The 22,216-nt window shown below is 34.5% G+C and overlaps 1 pseudogene; it reads left to right on the forward strand.

Moving 5' to 3' along the window:
• The first annotated feature begins 20,743 nt into the window (after positions 1 to 20,743).
• Positions 20,744 to 21,455, forward strand: LOC149227872 (protein fluG-like; annotated as a pseudogene).
• The last annotated feature ends 761 nt before the right edge of the window (positions 21,456 to 22,216 follow it).

Genomic DNA, 22,216 nt, shown 5'->3' on the forward strand with positions numbered 1-22,216 from the left:
ATGTTTGACTCCTTCAACTCTCAAATAATGGTACAACTCTGACCCTTTTTGGTTTTCATTAATTTCAAAGGTTGGCATAATAGGGTGAATTGCACTCACTAAGTGAGAAGTAGAAGAAAATAGGACCTACAAGAGGTAGGGTTCTAGCTTCTTAAGTAGTTGGATTAATAGTTCTTGTAGACAATCATTGTTTTTGTAATTCTAATTTACAAGTAAGTTGTAGGTAGTTGGGCACTCTTCTATGTTGTACATGGTAACATTCTTCATGTAAATAAAGTTAAGGCACATGGCTTGGGTGTTAATTATACCTATATATTGTGATTTCATAACTTCAATGAATATTATGTTCCTTTCTTTCCTTGGTACTAGAAAATGACTAAAATATTAGTTAAATGTAATTATATGGTTAGACATGTGATTATTGTTAGATGAATTTGAGTTTATTGGAATTATTTGTGTATCTAACATACAATAGCTTAGGGAAATGTTATGGGAAAACCTAAAAATGTAGTTTGGTTTGTAGTAAAATATGTCAAGCCCCAATGGTTGAGGCAATAGTGTGATGCATGATTAGTGATGATGATCCAAACATAAACATAAATGCAAAAAATTACAAATATAACCATAAATATAGAGATGCAACATAAATAACACTTCAAGAAATATGCTTACAAACATAATGGAAATAAGACTAGATCGAGCGATGGTAACTTATCTTTGAGAAGAGATGTGGTAGCTACATGCCTCTAAAATGTGTTACAATGAAGCTCGGGGGCATGTTTATTATTGAGAAACAATGGAAAACCCTAAATATCCAAAAATATAACCCTGGGAGATGAAGCACCAAAACTGCGGGCCACGTTTGGGTAAATTGGTACATCCGCTTCTCGGGGTCGTAACATTGGCATGTGATCTTCGTTTGATGTGCACAATACCCCATTAGAAATATATATCTAAGAAATACCACTTCTGAGTGGCCAACATAGAATATGGCTTATGTTGGCCTCGTTTTTCTCAAAAACATCATTTAGGGCCTCAAAACAACTCCAGAAGTTCAGGATCCGAAAAACGACCAAAAATAGTAAATTGTATTACAGTTAAGAAAACTGAAAAACTAAAAGAGATAGTGGTGGGGGTCCCATTGGAGTAGGTCAGTGACCACCAAAATCCACCTAGATCATATGATCAAATGAAAACATTTTGGAAAGACACTTAGGCCTATGACAGGTGGAATTATAATTCATCTTCTCCAAGAAGTTAGTTTCAAAACCATGTCATATGTTTCGCCATATCCTAAAAGGAAATAGTAGGTTGGCAAGGTGGTATAAGTAGTTCAAGATATCCTTATGATCATTTATTATCAAGGAATATGATTGGGAAGATTGGGTGCTCATTAAGTCGATACCAAGTAGCGTGAGTGTTTCTGTGACCTCTCTTTCAACATTTTTTTGAAACAATTGTAACAATAATATTTAGAGAGTGAATGAAGGAAAGGGATGATACAAAGTTGTTACTACAAGCTATGGTCATCTTAATATTAGTCTAGTCAAGAATGTATTGGAAATGTAACTAGGTTCGGTCTTCATAATTATTATTGTACTTGTATCAATATGTATTTCATGTAAAGAAAAGAGAAGAAAAAGAGATTAGTATTATTATTATTTTATTCTCCAGTCAAAGCACGTTCCTCATTCTTGCAGGGTTATTTGAGTCAAAAAAAAAAATTCTTGATTCAAAGAAACATTATTACGTCAAAGTCCTATTCAAACCATTTGTAAGAAAAAGAAAAATAATTTTATTCGAGTCGAAAAGTCAATTTTTTCATCCACAAGACCAAGTTAGCCCCCTTTGGAATAAGTTGGCCTGAGCTCCCAAGGGTCATTTATTAAACCTCCTGGATAGATATATATAGAGGTCTATTCAATCACTTTGGAGCTCACTCACATCATCAATTCGATTTAGTGCCAAATAATAAGAAGACAATTGAAGTCAAAGGAAAGACAGAAAAGTTAAAGGAGAAAAAGAAAACAATTTTTTTGCCCTAGTTCTATGATGTTTTTTTAGGTGTTGCATGCCTGAAATTTCAGGAAAGCCAAAATTTGAGGCTTTTACCAGAATTCAGAGCTTTAACCATCATTGACTTTTTTTGACTTTGATTTCTTGAAAAGAGTTAAAGTAGGGCTGAATTAGGGATTTTTTGGTAGTCTTGGTCTTGGTCTTGGTCATGGGTCTTGGATATCTCACTTTGATATGATTCTATACGAAGATGATTTTCTTTGGTTTTCCCCCTTGTGAGGTTTTTCCCTAGCCTGGAGCCTACATATTGGTGTTCTTTACCTCTTGTGATATTAATGTTTTATATTTTGGTAACTTCTTGGTGAGGAAAACATAATAAAATAAATAAAGTTACAACAAATTTTCACAAGTATCAAGTAAGAGAAATACAACCTACTTTATAAGCATATTGATTTCTCTACATGGTATCAGAGCTAAGGTTAAAGGAAGAAAGATCACATATTTTGGGTAGCTTGAAGATTCTATTATAGTACTTAATTCTCTCTCCATCAAAAGGAAGAAAATCTTGAGGTTCTTACTATTTTCATTAACAGTCACCACACTCTTGAGAACAACCCTCTTTCAGGTTACTTCATCCAAACTACATGTTTGCATTAAGGTTTGAATTCTGAAACATTCAATTAAGGAAGTGTGAAACTTATATTTGAGATCCAAATTATTATCATCTATTCTCTATTTGGAATAGAAAAGGAGTGCGAAGATTTGTAGTATGTTCTTTATCGAAGGTCAAATCTCTAAAACACTTTCCTATGGTATGCAAATTTTTCAAGGTTATGTGATTTGTAAAGGATCTATAGCATTGTAACATTAAAATGCACTGAAGACTAACGAAAAAATTTGAGAATTGAAAATCCAAACATGTCGTAACATTTGTGACCTTTTGATCTAAATTATTTACAAAAGAAGATGAAGATTATTCAGTAAAGCTATTCTAGCTCTCTTAAGATTGAAGGTCAAGTTTATGTGAATCATCTTTACAAAAGGTTCAATGTAAAAGCCCCACGTTATAGTTTCTTGTAATAAAGGATAATAAAGGAAAAATAATTCCAAAGTCATCGGACACGTATTCCAAGCTAAATGTTAGGAAAACACGATAGTGGGCATCACTTTTTGTTTATTTATGGCTATGGAAATTGGCAAAGGTATTGGCAAAGGTAAAGAGGAAATAATTGGCATTTATTTATGAAAATAAAAGAAAATAGGAGAAAAGGAAGGTGAAGGGACACATATTTGCATGTTAAGGAAATTAGAGGGAAAATGAAAGAAAATGGAGAAAAAAGGACATCAATGATAAAAAGGCATCAGAGAAACAATTCACAATTTTTTGTCAGTTTTGAGAGAGAGAGAGAGAGAGAGAGAGAGAGAGCTCCAAGAGGATAAAACAAGCAATCAAGAAAAGAGAAGTAAAGGAAAGCAAAGGAAGGAAAATGACAAGCAAAGGAAAGCAAGGAGAATGTTGGATTAAAAACCCCAGTAGGAGGATTTTGTAGATAACAGGTTGCATGTGTGATTTCCTAGCTGAGGTGTGAATGTGTTGTACATGCATTTATTTATTTGGTTCATTTTTTGTCATTGGCGTGGGTTTTTAATGGCTTGAAAGTGGTTTTATACTTTCCTTTCCATTTCCTAGATAGACATGGTGTGATGGGATTCAGTGTTGGGTGATCTTTGGATTGCCGATAGGTTTTGGAATCGAGTGAGGTGGTATCAGGGAAATTACCAAGGGTTGGGGGTGGAGATGGTTTTCTCTGGGAATCCCTTGATACGTGGGTGGAGATATGAAAATCCCTCAAGGTATCGTGAAGAAATTTTGAGGCATCCAAGATATGTATGGTTTTGTGATCTCGGGATCAGTTTAGGTGAGATCACGATAGCTTGAGGGAGGAGGTGGTGTAACTTATGGAATCCTTGGTTGATTACATCTTGGTTTATCCCATGAGATCCTACATTCATGCTTGGAATATGGCATTGGGGTGATTGGATGAAAGAAAGATTTGGTTCATCCTAATCTATGGTCAAGTGGTACATGGAAGTCTTTGACTTGGTTAGATTTTGCATAAATTTAATAACAACTATTTTCTATTGTTATTTATGACTACTTGCACTTGTTATTATGTTGATTTGATGGTTGATTTTTCATGGTTAATATTTTGGTTATATTTGGTCATGAGCATGAGTCTATGATGTGCTCTAGTTATAATGGCTCTTATTCATGATTTGATAATTATTTGAATTGTTGATGAATGCATGGGATAACAAGTGTTGTTGTAGCTACTTGAGAGGGCACTAGACCTTCTTGATGATTCTCAGATGAAGCTTGGAAATTTATGATAAGATATGCATTCATGGCCTGTAGCTTCTATGTTTATCATATGTTTGATGAAATGTATATCATGTATTAGGCATGTCTAGGTCAATTATGGATTTAATTTTGAATGTTTGGCATTGTTTTCATGTTAATAATGATTATGGAAAGTTACATGCAGTTGTGAGTAGTGGTATAGAGGCTAGCCTAAAAAAGTGGCTCAATATCAGAATCGTAGGCACTAAACTGAAGGATTTAGGTCATAATTGCATGGATAAGGCTTGTGCATGTGGTTGGTGCCTCATAACTACACTCTTACCTAATTTTGCGTGTGGTTGGGTTGTTTTTCAATGAAAATACGTTCTAGCTCAGGGATTGATCACCTGGGGTGGTTGCTCAACTCATGAGTGATTTTAGTCCTTGTAGGATGTTAGTGAGTGTTCAATTTGTAGGCCCCACTTCCTTAACTAGAACTTGGAAAATAAAACCATAAATTCATTATAAAAATGTAGTGTTTAGAGCAATATTTAACTCTTTGAAGAAATAGTCTGCAAAAGTGCAAGACAAATTTTATCCTCTTAACCAAAATCTTAGGTCATGTCATAGTAGCACTCAACTCACATTTACCCTAGAGATCTTGTAAAAGTGGGTAAATGTTGGGAGGGGTGGTTACACTCAATATATTATGGGGGAAAAAGGTAGAAAAATGAGGCAGAGTTAAACTTGGAAGAACACCTTATATCTATGATCAATCACTATTCAAAAGAAATCTGAATCCTGTGACATATAACAGTGTTTTTCATGGAGTATCTAATTTCAAAGATTAGAAGAAGTGGGTTATACATCAAGTATCTACAAAAGCAAGGACAAGAAGTATTCATTAAAGATCTGAAATTGTGACAAACCAAATATTTTGTGGTGGGATAGGAATCTTATATGGCATTGTGACAATGTTGTAGATCTGATCCAAAAGATATATGATAACAGAAATAAACCCAAGAAAGAACAAGATCAAAATAGATAGAAATGATTCTCTTTATTATCAAAACCCTTATGGTAGGGCAACACCATACATTCACTCCTTAAGGAAGGAGAACACTCCACAAGCCATATGCCTGTTCATACAAGAATACTTCTCTTCCCTTCATATCCTCCATGTGGAGTCTCTAGCCTTTATATAGGCCTCATACATACAATACCATGTACCATTACCATGGTTTCCTTATACCATCAACTAATACCATGGGCCCCTTACATTATTATTAACTACTTGTGGTCCCTTACATGACATGGGTTAACCACCTTATTTATTACTATGGCCCATCCCATTATTACATTATTACCTTGGGTACCTCCCTTGGTACCCCATATTACCCCCCCTAGGTACATAACATTCCACCCCCCTTAAACATGTTTCGTCCCCGAAACATGGGAAGAACATAAATAATAAGATCTACTCAAAATAGTAGTCCACTGATACCATGCATGTGCATCTAGCCATCCAAGAGAAAGGTGAACCCTCGATCTCACTGGTGCCTCGCTCGCTTGAGATGGAAGTTGACCGTGGCAGCTCTTCTGTGTTGATGTGTAGTAGGTGGATCGTCTCTCCTTTCTATCCATCATGTGACTACTTGGCTTCCATGATGGTTGTCTTGCGGGGTGATGTGGGTGATGATATGTTGAAGTTTTAACCCACGATGGCTTTTGCTTGACTTCACCCTGCTGTGGTGCCTGTTGTGGTGTCTTCTTTTTCAATATGACTTCAACCACTGAGCCCTCCTTTGATGTATCATCACCTGTAACCTTTTCTTCTGCAGCCTCTGTTTGTGTTTGATTGTCGATCATCAAAGGCTCATCATCTGATATGTCAGTCCCTTGAACATCTTCTGCTTCAGCCTCCCTGTGCTCTACCTGTTTATGGATGGAAATATCCTGTAATGTAATTTTCTTCTTTTTATACCATAGCTTGAGGAATTTCTTCTGCACATTAATATTGATAGTACCCATGGATTTCATCCAAGGATATCCCAAAACAACATCCATATTATCCATTTCTGAAGCATAAAAATCACCATGCAACACATATTTATCCATAAAAATCTTCAAATCCTTGTACACTTGAACATCCTCATTATCAACCCATGTATGTTCAATTTGTTTTGCTGGGACTTGCAAATTTTTTGCCAAATTAACACTGATAAAATTATGTTTACAACTAGGATTGATAGAAACAATGATCTTCTCTTTCTGAATCAATCCATGCACCTGCAATAAGGAGACACCAGTAGAAGATAACCCCTTACGTGGCTCATTCTCCTTTTTTCTAGCACGAGACCATTTGTCTAAAAGGACTTTCTCAAATTCTGCATCTGAAAGTTTGATAAACTGATCGTAGTCAAGTGATAATTGAGTCTTAAACCATGCTATAGTTTTCCAACATGTCCCATATTCAGCCTTTATTCTTTGTATGAATTCTTCAATAGTAGGACCATTATCTTTCCCTGTAAAACATAAATCCTTGCTAGAAGCCATGAACGGTTTTGGCGAAAATTTGAAAATGTCACAGTTTCGTCAATATTGCTCAGAATCTCTATTATAACCTATTTTTGGAAATGGAACAACCATTCTGTATCTGCCCATGTGATAGAAATCCTGATTCAGAAACTGGAATTACAGATCTGCGCTGCTACTTTCCCGCCGTCACCCAAAATTTCTGAAAAAAGAGCTGATTTTAAATCAGCGATATCTCCCTCATCTGGACTCCGATTCGACTGATTTTTTTTTTTAAGTTGGGTATTTTTTTCCAAAGAATCTAGATCTGCAATTAGATTTTGCAGATCTTATACCAAGATGTCTAAATCTGCGCCCCAAAGTCGCTGTCCTGAAAATTGTCTACAACCCCACTGATTTTTAGATCAGTGATATCTCCTTCATTCGGGCTCCGATTCAACTGATTTTTTTTTTGAAATCGGCTATTTTTTCACAAGGAATACAGATCTGCAATTAGATTCTGTAGATATTACACCAAAACGTACAGATCTGATCTGCAAATTCGCCACCCAAAAAATCCCTGCAAAAATGAAAAAAAAATGCTCCCACCGTTTGCCCAAGAAAGAGCTCTGATACCACTTGTTGTAGATCTAACCCAGAAAATATATGAGAATACAAATATACCCAATAAATAACAAGATCAAAATAGATAGAAAATGATTCTCTTTATTATCAAAACCCTTATGGTAGGACAACACCATACATTCACTCCTTAAGGAAGGAGAACACTCCACAAGCCATATGCCTGTTCATACAAGAATACTTCTCTTCCCTTCATATCCTCCATGTGGAGTCTCTAGCCTTTATATAGGCCTCATACATACAATACCATGTACCATTACCATGGTTTCCTTATACCATCAACTAATACCATGGGCCCCTTACATTATTATTAACTACTTGTGGTCCCTTACATGACATGGGTTAACCACCTTATTTATTACTATGGCCCATCCCATTATTACATTATTACCTTGGGTACCTCCCTTGGTACCCCATATTACCCCCCCTAGGTACATACCACTTGTAGGTATGGTGTTGTAGCTCTGATACCACTTGTTGTAGATCTAACCCGGAAATACTATAGATCTGATATGAAATATAAGACAATGCAAATAAACCCAGAAATAATATGCAAAGATTCTTTATTGATCAAACCCTTAAGGTAGGGCAACACCATACATTCACTCCTTAAGGAAGGAGAACACTCCACAAGCCATATGCCTGTTCATACAAGAATACTTCTCTTCATCTTCCTATGTGGAGTCTCTAGCCTTTATATAGGCCTCATACATACAATACCATGTACCATTACCATGGTTTCCTTATACCATCAACTAATACCATGGGCCCCTTACATTATTATTAACTACTTGTGGTCCCTTACATGACATGGGTTAACCACCTTATTTATTACTATGGCCCATCCCATTATTACATTATTACCTTGGGTACCTCCCTTGGTACCCCATATTACCCCCCCTTAAGTACATAACAGACAACATGATACAAAATTATTTTTGGCATGATTCATTGTGCTCATACAAATTCAGAAATGTGAATTTTTATATAAAATCCAATAGTAATAATTATCCTTTACTCAAAGTAGAATACTAGGCCAAAGTTCATTATCTAAAATTACATGTGATTTGTTTCTAAGACATCTTGAATGTAACATTATGTTAATACTAAGAGGGATAAGTCAAGCATTCAAGAATTTTGAACTTAGTTTCTAGGTAGAGTCCTAGAGGGATAGTATAATTCCAAGTTACATTTATTGGTGCAAAATCCCAAGGTTTAATCCAACCATAAATCCAAGCCCTGTAGGTTTGGTCCAAGATGTGAAGGCTATGTTTGATGTGAGTTATTCTTCTAATGAAAGTTTCAAGTTTCAGTCCTACAAGTCTTTTTCTATTCCTATATATGATAGAAAGCTCTTTTTTGATGAAGTTGGTGTGATTTCTTGCGCATCACAATCCAAGTTCTGATATGAAAACAATGCAAGTTCCTATGGATATCTCTTGTGGTATCACTCTCTAAAATGAATTTAATTCTTCAACAATACCAATACATTTTGTCAGTCTACATCTTGCAAACAAGTATAGACAAGAATTCATGAGAACAATTTGAAAATCGAAGCATCCAAATCTTACAAATATTTGAATGAGATTAGAAGGAGGCATCAACGATGACACTATGGTGATACTAACCGAGTACTCTTAAAGAAAAACATTGATGTTAAGAGAGTGGCAAATAAGCAATATAGAAAGAAATGTGATTAGGAATGTGAAGCTAGATGGAGCATATCTCTGCGACACTACAATATGATATTACCATGTTATGAAACCAACTCATAAAATAGAAGAAAATATATATAAACGACTTCCAAATAAGCCTCCTCGAGGGGGAAATCTCCTTTACATTACACAAATGAACAATTCTTCAATGATACAAATGACAATACCTCCTTTCCATAGATAGGAGTCTAAGGGTTCAAAATATAATCATAGCCTACATAACAATAATATTGTAACTTAGGGCACAATAGTAACAATAGTGGGCTTCTATGGGACACAATAATAACAATATGGGGACTATATGGACACAACAATACAAAAACGGGGTTGCACTAATAAGAATAAGGGGTTACACTAGCAGCATTGGGACCTAACATGCTCCTCTCCTCCAAAAAAGCTATTGTCCTCAACGCTTTAGCAGTTTTGGATGCTTCTGTATAACATTCTCATCCTCCGATGCATAATCTTCAGTGGATGACTTCTTCTACTTGATGAGATACTCTGAAATTGATCAATTTCGTAGTTTTCAGGTTCATGATTTTGTGATTGGTTCAAGTTATAACAAGATTTTTCATTCCTCATCAAGTTCCAACAATATTGTTTGAATTGGGAGCTTGTCACTTATAACATTATTTAAGCATGAAACATGGAAAACTGGGTGCACTATGGAAGATGTACGAAACTCCAATTTGTATGCCATAATACAAATCTTTCATAGCACCTTGTAAGAAACATAATAGTTTGCTGATAATTTATTATCCTTCTTAGCTTACTTGAGGGACATTTGTTTGTATGGTTGTAGCCGTAAAAATACCCAGTCACCTACATCAAAACTTCTTTCCCTGCAATGTTGATCTACATGTTGTTTCATTCGATTATGCGCCAAAGTGAGGTTATCCTTTAAGAGTGGGAGAACTTGTTGTTGATGCTCGATGTAATCTTCCACTACTTGAACCTTAGAATTTTCTCTTAAATATGATGTGATGGATGGTGGATTATATACATAAAGTGCCAATGCATTACAAGATATAGTCGAAATAATTTATTCTTTCTCTAGGGTTTGTTCATGGTGTATATCATCTTATTTTGACATTTATTGATCCTTTTCTTCCTCCTCTTCACAATCTATGTAAAATAATTTCTTCTCACCACACTTATGAGCTTTAGTGTATTTTCTATCACAACTGTAACAAATCCATTTTGCTATTTTTCCTTCCAATTGTTGTGATGTCAACATTGTAGGTTGTGGAATGCTAGGAGTAACAACACTTCCATATTTATAGTTGTGAATGGTAGGATTCCGTGTTGCCATAATTTTTCTTTTAATTTTTCTTTCCAACATGAATGCCTTCTCCAATGAATCAGGTTCCTAAAGACAAACCTCATGTTGGATGTTATCTTTTAGAGTCCCTATGAATACATCAATCCTATGCTCCTCTAGAATATCATTACCCTTATATTCAATTTTTGGAAGTCCTTAATTGGCTCTGCCATTGAACCCTTTTGTTTGAGATTTATCAATTGGCTAAAGAAGATGTTTCTCTTTGTATGCTCATAATGTGCTATCATTTCCTCCATAAAAATGGACCAAATGACCATTTGTTTACAAGAGAAAATTGGTCAATACCATGAAAACTAATTGGGTTCTAAATATAAAGTTGCAATACGTACCTTTTGTGTGTTTTTCACATTATGGAGATCAAAATATTTCTCCATCTATATTATCCATGTTACGGGCTCCTTGCCATAAAAAATCCTCATATCGATCTTTGGAACATGGTGGGTCTTCAATCCAACATTATATTCTATGAAATCATGGTTGACAATTCTTTTTTTCTCATCTTGATTTTCCTCTACTACCTTTTTGCCACTAGGAAGCATTTCTTGTAACAGCTTTGTCCCACCTTCCTTCAAACCTTCTATGCCTTTCTTCAAATATTCCATGCCTTTCTTCAAATCTACTTCTATACCATCAATATTAGCCTCCATGGAATAGATAAAACTATTTATCTTAGCTTCAATCACATTCTTCAAATCATCCATCCAATTTTGCTTACTAGGTGTTTCTATTTTCTTGATTCGAGTCATTCTTTTTCTTGCTTTTAGGAGATCGATATTTACATGATTGTAACTCTATAATTATGGATCTCCAAGTTCTGAAGTTTTGGCCTACTCTATCCCTCTAAGTCCTCTTTCCAACCCCACAAGTCTGATCAATAGTGGATTCTCCAAGAAAGAGTTATTCCCAATATCCTATGATGACCTGATTATAGACGATTTTAGTAGAACGAACTTGTATGATGTACCGTATGTCACTGTTTCGACTTTTGGCCCTAATAATGGTACCCAAGAAACTAAATTTTGTCCTCTTTATGTCACTTTTTACTAAATTGGAATCTCATGCTCAAAGATAAAGTTATGATGATTTTCCCAAGGTCATTTGTTTGTGATCGAATTTGAGAGCCTACAAAAACCCTAACTTTATTAGATCCTATCTCTGACAATATAGTGAACCAAGATATGAAATTCATACACAAAGGTTAGCACGATTTCAGCTCAAATGGGTTTTAATTTTTACTTCTAAATTTTCGTTGACAAAAATCTATAGTAAAAATTCCACAATGACCTGTTTGCGATGGAATTCTAGAGTCTGAAAAATCCCTAACTTCCTTAGCTAATATCTCCTAAAATATAGCACAACAAGATCTAAAATCTGGAAATGTCGTTCATCCATATTTCAGCTCAAATGGGTTTTAATTTCATCTTCTGAAACTTCGTAGAAACAAAGTTAGATCAACAATTCCATGATGACCGTTTTGAAGCAGTGAAACCCTATAATCTAAAGCTCTAATACCAAATGTTATGCAACCAGCTCACAAAATAGAAGAAAAGATAGATCAACGACTTCAAAATAATCCTCTTCGAGAGGGAAACCTCCTTTAAATTACACAAATGAACAATTATTTGATGATACAAATGAAAATACCTCCTTTCCATATATAGGAGTCTAAGGGGTCACAATATAAGTAGAGCCTACATAACAATAATATTGTAAGGGCACAACAATAACAATAGTGGGATTCTATGGGGCACAATAATAACAATATGGGTACTACATGGGCACAACAATACAATATGGGGGTTTCACTAATAACAATAAAGGGCTAAACTAGTAGTATACAAACCTAACTTACCAAGACTTCCTCCCATACATAGAAGAAGGACTTTTACATCAATAAAGCTGACCTATATTTGAAGTCAAGACAGGGCTAGTAGCTCAAAGGAATTTATATGATATTTATTCTAGTTGGATGAACAAATATTTGAAGCACCTCTTATGACAATATTTGTTGCAAAAGGATCAAATCTTTGTTGACAATTAATATTGAAGAGGTACGTATAATTTTTGTGCATTCCATGACCTATGTCAATTTATTATAATGTTAAGTCTTCTAGTTCATGGCATTGACATTTTGAAATGTAGTAATAAGGGTCTACACAAGTACATATTAGAGATAATGATATAATTGATATATTAGTATTCAAACTATTTCCTTGAAGTCTAGCTCTCAATAAATCATTTCTAGGGTTTGAAGAACCTATAGTTTGTTAACAGGTCTTGAATACTTTGACATGTAGGGTTTGTAAACCCTAGAGAAATTGGACTAAAAGGAACACTAGGAACAAAAACCTTATCTCATCATTTTAATTATAAGAGGTAGATCTAACCCTTAATGACATTATGAAAACATGGTTGGTGAATAGGTCCAATATTAAGAGGGAGCTAACCATCCTCAAACTATAAGTATTATAAATCTCTTTGATTACTATTAATGCTATTATCTTTGTACTTTTTCCTTTTTGTCATTTCATATTATTATAACAAATATTGTAATTCAAAAGAAGAATTATTTAGGAATGACTAATAGTTAGAAGAATTGGAAGAACACAACAAAGCATGGAGATTAAGAAGAAAGAAGAAGTTGATTAAATGGAAGCACAAAAAGAAAAAGTTCACTTACCTCGGCTAGAAAGAAGGAGAAGTTAGATCTTGGATGGATATAATTCTACTTGAAGTTTGGCAAGAAAACCCAGAGAATCTTGTGATCAAAAGAAGATGACAGTTCTAGGGAAATACCCATTAGCAAGACGTTTAAGAGTTATGATATCATTATATCAAAAGTTGATTGGTTCAATCCAAATTTGATAATACTAATGTTGACAGAGATAATAATGATGATTAGAATCTAATATTATTTCTTGGAAAAGTGTGAAATCATAATTTTGTTACAAAGGAAGAATATGTGAAGAATTGTGCAAACTAGCTATAAATAATTTTGGCTCCATAAGATGTTTGATGAACTAATTGATGACAAGTCGAAGCTACATGATAATTGAAAAATAACTAGGAAGTTCAAAGCTCATTATCATGTGACGTAGATAGGATACAAGAAACTAGAACAGATATCCACTAAAGAACATGTAGCCAATGCTTTGCTGAGTACTTCTAAAACAACTTTGGTTTGTGGTTGTTCCTCCTTGTTTGAGAGGGAGTGAGAGTGGACATTGTATTCTCCATGTGTCATGCACTATGACTACGAATAACAGTCATAAGCCTAGTGAAGGCACTAGTAGGGAGAATGGTGGATTGGATAAGCATCTGGGACCAATACTTCTAGAGGAAATGTATCCAATATAGGATTAGTCTCAAGGACCGATACTCTTTAAGGATAAAGTATCCAAGATAAGAGTAGCCCCAAGGACTGATATTATTTGAGGATGGGTGATATCCAAGATAATAATAGTCTTGTAAGGACATACCTATTGAACATCAGGATGGGGTATATGCGTTGAGAGGCAGTGGTGGTGTCCAAATATATTCCTCCCAACATTGTGCTTTGATCTAGTGGAGAGATAGAGCTTATTAGCCAAGGCCTTGCTATGTTTGACAATGTTGGTTATGGTGATAATGACGTTTATAGTGATAATGATGTTTTTAAATATGAATCCCTTCTTATGAGAATATTTAAATTTACGAGTATCGTGTTTCATTATTATGAATACCTCCCTATTTAATAGGGAGTGTTGGAAATGTAACTAGGTTTGGTCTTCATATTATTACCATTGTACTTGTATCAATATGTATTTAATGTAAAACAAAAGAAGAAGAAAAAATATTGTTATTATTATTATTTTATTTTCTAGTTGATGCATGTTCTTCATGCTTGTAGAGTTTTTTGACTCAAAGAAATATTATTGAGTCAAAGTCCCATTTGGGCTATTTGTAAGAAAGAAAAATAATTTTATTTTAGTCAAAAATTCAATTTTTTCATCCACAAGACCAAGTCATCCCTTATTGCGAACATGTCGTCCTAGGCTTCCAAGAGGCACCTATTCGACCTCTTGGATATATATATATATATATATATATATATATATATATATATATATATATATATATATATATATATATATATATATATATATATATATATATATATATATATATATATATATATATATATATATATATATAGGATAGTTCAATCACTTTGGAGCTCACTCACATCATCAACTCACTTTATGTGCCAAATAAGAAGAAGAAGGCAACCAAAGTCAAAGGAGAGGGATACAATTCAAAGGAGAAAAAGAAGTTGAAATTTCATCCCTAGTTCACTGTATTTTTTTGAGGTATTGTGGGCTCAAAATTTCAAGGGCCGAAATTTCAAGAAGGCTATAATTTCAAGAATTGACTAGCTTTCAAAGGTTTAACTAGCATTGAATTTGAGAATGAATAGAGTGGTTAGGAGCCTAGGGTCTCAAATTTTTGTAGTGGTTATCGAAGAAATGGATGAGGGTGGAGTGGAGAAATTTGTTCCAATAGAACTTTTCAATGCATTGGAAAAGTTTGTAGATTGGATGGTTGATTATTTACATAAATTTATTCTTCCTAGTCATACCATTAACCATCATATTGAACCTAAACTAGTGTGGTATCCTTTGGATAGAGCTCTTGATCACCTTTATCTATTGAATTTGGAAGAGTTGAGGTGATAATTGACTAAACTCATAAATCTTGGCTTCATTAGATCTAGGTCCCCATATGGTGCACCACTTTTGTTACAAAATAAGAAGGTCACACCATAATTTAGGAAGTGATTGGAATATCATGCACTGAAGAAAAAATAACAATCCTTACCTTTCACAAGAAGTTATTTTGATACGTTTTATAAAAGTTCTACTTGAGGCAGAGATATCAACAAGTAAGAGTTGTGGAAGGATATAAGTTGAAGATATCATATGTGACAAGTTATGGTACTCTTGTATTTCTTGTTATTCCTTTTGGGTTGACCAATGATCAAGCTACCTCTTGCACCTAGATGAATGATTCATGCACATGGTTCTTAGACAAGTCAATGGATTTTTACCTAGATAACATTGTGATGCTTAATAAGAACATGGAAGACCATGATAGACATTTGGAAAGGGTTTTTAAGGAACTAGGGAATAATGAATTATACTTGAAGATATCCAAGTGTGTCTTTGTGTAGATGAGAATTCCATTGTTGACCCATTGAATTTGATATGGATGCATACACATGGATCTTAAGGAGATAAGGGTGATTGAGGATTAGGAGAAATGAAGGATGGTTCATGATGTATAGATTTTTCTAGGATTGACAAAATGCTACTACATATTCATAAAAGGTTACTCTAAGTTTTCAACACCAAATTTGATAGGAAATTTTAGGTGACATTATACAATTTGAAGCGCAAACTTGTATTTGCACCTATGCTAAAATATACAAGACATGAGTAGTCATTTAAAGTAATAATGTATTCTTTAAATTATACCAATATCATTTTTTTTCTCATAATAACATCATCCAATGACCTACAAGAGAAGAGAGTTATAGGATCATGAATGGAGGTACTCTATCTGTGAGAAAGAGATGTCTACAACTATGCATTGCCTACAAGCATGGAAGCATTATTGTTAAGAAATTGTTTTCATTATGAAGATGGAAAATGTCACAACAAGCCACTTTTCCACCCAATCAATTTTATCACCTAAGCAAGCACAATGGCAATACTACATGGTAGAATTTCACATGACCATTGAGTACTAGCTAGGCAAGTTGAATGTTGTGGCAACCTCCTTAAGTAGGAAGGTGCAAGTTGTAACCTTAGAGAAGGATTCATCGTTGGTGCCTATGGGAATTCAAGTTAAAATTTTCATATAGTTGCAAGATAAGATCAAATATGGACTGCATAATAATTCCATAACTTTGAAGATCATGAAGTAGGTAAAGGAGAGAAAAACAAAGAAGTCTTGGATGAACATTGGAATTTTGTACTTTAGCAATTACACCTATGTCCATAAGTCATCTAACCTTTAAAAAAATATTTTTGAGGAGTTCCATGATTCACTTGTGTGGGATGCCTAAGAAAATAAAGGAAAATAGTGTTGTTTTAATGAAACTATTATCATAACTGTATTACGAAAGATGTGAACAAATATATCTGGTATTTTCATGTGTTTCAACAACACAAAGAAGACAACAAAATATATTCTAATACACTCAAACCTTTGTTGGTGCCAAAGAGAACTTGGAAAAGTGTGTCCATAGACATTGTCACTCAAATTCCAGTGTCACAAGGGTATAAGAGAATTTTGGTTGTGGTTTATTATTTCTCCTTGTTAAAAGATTCCTTGTGTAGCAATATAGCTTGCAAAATTGTTCTTTAAGAATGTTGTGGTTTACTAGAATTTCCCATTGAGAATTGTGGTAGATAGAGATACAAGGCTCATGGGGTCATTTATGAGAGATTTTCAAGATTGTTGGATCTAAGCTATTGAGGAGTTCAAGTTTTCATCTATAGACTGATGGGTAGAAAATACATATCAATGGCCTTTTGGAGGATCACATAAGGAATTTTGTTTTTGTACACCAATTGCACTAGCTAGATTTGTTAGATGGGCAACCCAATTTAGTTACAACATGAAAATGAGTTTTTCAATGGGATAAAATACATTTGATTTGGAAAATGCATAACAACCATTGAAACCCCACATAAATTTATGAGGCTATTACAGGAACAACCCATTCTCCTTGGGTTTCATGAACGGATGGAAAGGTATATTGGAGATGGTTTCCACTGAATTGATTGCACTGAATTAAAGAGCGTAGTAGAAAGGTTGAAGCATTAGTTTGATTATGATAGGAGGGAGAAAAAGTTTCAAGTTTGTGACATAGTATTACCTAAGTCAGGGATAAGAATACATGCTACCATGCGACATGCTTGGTGCATTTTTGTGCTAGTTTGAAGAACCATGCAAGGCACTTGATAAGATTCGTAATGTCACTTACAAATTGGAGCTTCTATATCACATGAAATATCACCATATTTTTTTTATGTATTAGTGAGTTGAAGTCTAATAAGACTAATGAAGGTGATCCTCATAGAGTTGCACCATCTAGAGCCTGCACATTAGTTGTAAATAGATTAAGGATAGAGGTGCATAAGATACTTTCATATAGAACTACCCTCTTTAGTGAGAATAAAATGCACAAGTACTATGTTAGATATAAATATAGACTTGAAGAGGAGACCAATTGGGAAAGGAAATATACATTATGGTAGCATGAAGGATTCAAGAAGTATAACCTCATCGAACTTAGGAAAGTTTTGGCTCGACAGTGTCAATATAGAAATAAATTTGTTGAAGGAGTATGTAATACATTCACTTGAATATTATAGTAGGCATACTACTCATGTGCACATGGAGGGTTGCCACAAAAGGTTGCAATGCCAAACATTTCCTACTTGATTAATGGACAAAATGTGAACCAATCATGTTTCCTTTTTCTGAGTTAAGATTCCTTTTGGACATGAGTGGGATGTTTGGCTGCTCGGTTGTATGTAGCCCTTAATAAATGGATGTACCCTCAAGTGGACTAGGGACAAATTGTCAGGTTCACCAGACATAGTTCGACACATGATGACACTCTTTTCAAGTGTACTAAGTGAAATTAAGTGCACATGTTTGGAACATTTGTTCATCATAGATGATCACTAGACAAGGAACTAAAGGAAGAAAATTTTATAGGTTCCATTTGGATCCACCTTAGATTTGAAGTGGCCTGCAAGTGCAAGAAAAGTCTCATCTAAGAATAAGGATGTCTCAAAGGTGTTAAGGATGGAAGAAGTAATGGAAATTCACACAAGTGTAAAGGATATTGGTGGCTTGCAAAAATTTCAAAGGTTGGTGTAATAGCACAAAGAATTGCACTAGATAATGAAGATAAAAATAAGACAAGACATACAAGAGGAGGGCCTATGATTGCTTCAAGGGTTGGACTGATAGTTATTGTAGGTAGTTGTTCCTTTTCAAACTATGGTTTGTAAATGAGTTGCATGTAGTTGGCTATGCTCCTATGTTATAGATCATAGCATTCCCCATATAAAAAAAGTTAAAGCATCCAACTCAGGAGCTAATTATGCTTGTTTCTTGTGGTTTATTTACTATGGTGAATTTTATGTTCCTTGGCTTGCTTGGTGTTTTCTATGTATTTAAATATTGACTAGGTATAAATATTGTTGTATGTATGCCTATTATTGAATGAGCTTGGTTATGTTGGACTTAGTTTTGCATCTAACATATTGTAGATTGAGGAAAAATTTGTGGCAAGAGCTTAAGTGAAGAGGCATAGTTTATTTGTAGCAAGCGAAGGTTGTTCAAGCCTCCACTGTTAAGGAAAGGTAATGTCAGTCTACTAAGTAATTTCAGTCTACTAGAGAAGATTTTGTTTTTCCAAGACTCTTAGTTCCATGGTAGTTGTCTTCTTTCTAAAATAAAAAATAATCGCAAATCAAAGGAGGTGACAAGAAACTAAAGATAATTCAAAAGTATAAATATTTAGGACTAGATTTGACTGAGAATTTAAGGTGAGATGTATGCATGACTGTAGGGTGGATGGAATACATCCTTCATACTACAAAATAGATGTAGGTAATTATAAGTTTCAAATTGGGAAACATTGTAATATTTCTTTCAAACACTTGAGGCCATAATACACCTTTATGGGTGAAGTATGCAGACTAAGTATATCAAGAACCAAATGGAACTAGATTAAGTTAGTAAAAAGCACTAGATACCAAGTTTTCTAATAGTGGAATAGATGAATATCAATAGAATTTGATACTAGAAATAATTTCCCTTTTCTTTCAAATGTTTATAGTCCCAACGCTCCATTATGTGTGAAATAAGGGACAAAACATATTTAGAAACACATGGAACAATATTCAGTGACTTTAAAAAGGTTAGATAACAAGTTATCCAATAGAGAAATAGAGATGCTCCTTATGAGGTTCTCCTAGATGAAATAAGAATACATCCAACAAAATTTGAGGCATCAAGAAAATTTATTTTCTACAAGAAAAATAAAGAAAATAATTGATAGATTTAGAGTTTTAGTGAAAATAACTCAATATGAGCTAAAAGAAGGAAGCAAACTTGACACCAAGTGTAGGAAATGATGGCACTGAGTGTAGGAAATAGGTTAAAGAGTGGGAAGAAGAAGAAATATACCCATTGAATAAAAATGTGTTGAAAAGTAAAGGAAAGGAAAATGGAGAAGATATGCTAAAATAATACAATGATCATAGAGAACTTCAATATCTAGGATGAACTAAAAGTGGAAAACTTCTTTTAAGTATAGCATCACATAGTGTCAAAAATAGAGAATAATACAAAGTAAGAACCATGTCTTGCTTGTTTCGAAATGAAGTAGGGAGATGGAACAACCAAAAGACCCTTAGGAGGAAATTTTATGTTCAGTATGTAGAAATAGGAGGTGGGAATTGAGTAACTCTTTCCTGTACACTTCAAAGCATACTCACAAATTAGGGAAAGGTCCAATTTTCATATTAGAGACAACAAGGTACATGATACATTGGGATCTAGTGTGAGGTAAAACAAGGCTTGTTGAGAAAATGAAGTAGGAAAAACACATATGGTTTAGAGTAAAGTTAATGAGGCAACAAGTTCTTAATGCAAATTCAAGGATACCAGTGTTAATTGAGTAGGCCAAGTCTGTGTTCTAAGGAAGGTACCATTGCACCAATAATTTTAGTTATCATGATTTATTTCTTTATTTTCTTAGAAAATGACTCACTTTCCTCATATAAACCTTAAGTGTAGTGCACCATTTTTACATCGAAGGTGTCCCTTTTTGAAATTCGCCAAGCTAAGAATTGTCTACCATTTTCATCTCCATTTGACATCTTACACCCATAAAATATGTCCATGTATACTTTCATATAGAACGTTTTCTTACACGAAGAGACTTTATTTAGAAAAGTCATAAATCACACGATGTAAGGAAATCCATATAATAAAAAAAACCTTCATCAGTGGCGGCCCACAAATTGTGACCAGATTCATGTGCTATATATCTAATTTATGCAATGTAACATGCACAAGGGAGGAGCCACTGTGTGAGAATGAAACATGGCGAAGACAACCACTACTGAGAGGATGTTACATGAGATAATGGACAGAATATTGATGATAGATTCCCATGACCACAACATTGTATCTCTCGATTCTCAATTTCCTTTTTTGCATTGCTTCTGAGAGGCTGAAGGTGAAGTTGCCAAGGATGTTTTCCCTACCCTATCATTTAAGAGAAGTATACGTGACGTTGCAAGGCTTTACATTTGCGATGTGAAATTAGAGGGGATTGAGGCATGCCATAGTTTTTTGGGCCTAGAGAGTATTTTCTTAAAGTTCGTTGGTGTTTCCAATATTTCTAGAGTGCTCATTGATGATGAAATTCACTTTGATAAAATGTATCCTGTGAGATGGCATAAGAACTATGTCCCAAATGTGGTTAGGATTTTAAGGATTGAGACTGTTGCTGAGGTGATCCTTAATCAGGGTCCACCAGATGTTACAACATGGTCATTAGAGAGGTTCGTTCAGCTGTTTCAGTTGACATTGAAATCATGCCAAGGGTGGTGTTTCCTTTAAGAGTATAGTTGCTTATTGCAATGGTCTTAATATAAATCCATTGGTAAAAATTCAAGAGGAAGAGGATGGTATTTACAAATATTTACACACAATAAATCTTGTACGCATTAGAAACAAAATATTCATTGACTACATTTTTACTCTTAGCTTGGAAGTGACCACATCTTTTGATTCTCCCATGAAAATATAGACAAGGTACAAAATGGGCACTCAAAGTAGTTGTATATATTCTTTCTAATGCTTGTGATGGTGGATATCTCTCTACTCAAGAAGTTATTGAAGCCACACAGGATATATTAAGGGACAATGAAGTCAGTTTCTATAAGTGGGTACCTCATTGACTAATTCTCAGATTCTGGATCTAGAAGGTAGTGAAGGAAAACCTAAGTTTGCTGGCCTCCTTTGTATTAATACTTCAAGTAAGCAAAGATGTCGAGTTGTTCCAGAAAATTGTTTCAACAAAGTAGTGAAGTATCATGGAGTGGGTTTGGTTTATCTTCATATTCTTTGGAGTTTTCTGATTTGGGATGGTTTTACAACATCTTTAGTTGAGAACTCGTGCTCTCTAGCCTCGAAATGTGGAGCAGAAGTTTATCAATTTCTATTGGCTAACTGATGTAAGGATTGTTAAGGCAAAAGAGTGAGAGTGGAGTGCGGGAGAGTAAGACTAGGGATTGAGTGTAGTTTGCATTTGGTTGATGGTGTAGGGTGCTAGCATGGAAGGGAGGATATGTATCGAAGCCTTGTAAGGATGTAGAGGATGTAGGAGAAGTGAGCTGCAACCAATTTTAAAGATTTGTGCATGATCTATCTCAGATTGAAAGGCGGCTCCTTACAGGGGGGGTAATACAGTGTTTTAGGATCCCTGGACTTCCTTGACTCTAGACTGAGTAGGGTATGTGGGTATGGATCATTTTTGGGTGCAGAGGATTCGATCTCAGCTAGGTTGGA

The sequence above is a fragment of the Pinus tabuliformis genome, chromosome J (assembly GCF_031772625.1).
Source record: "Pinus tabuliformis cultivar Carrire ecotype Pingquan chromosome J, CPIR1, whole genome shotgun sequence".
Taxonomy (NCBI): Eukaryota; Viridiplantae; Streptophyta; class Pinopsida; order Pinales; family Pinaceae; genus Pinus; species Pinus tabuliformis.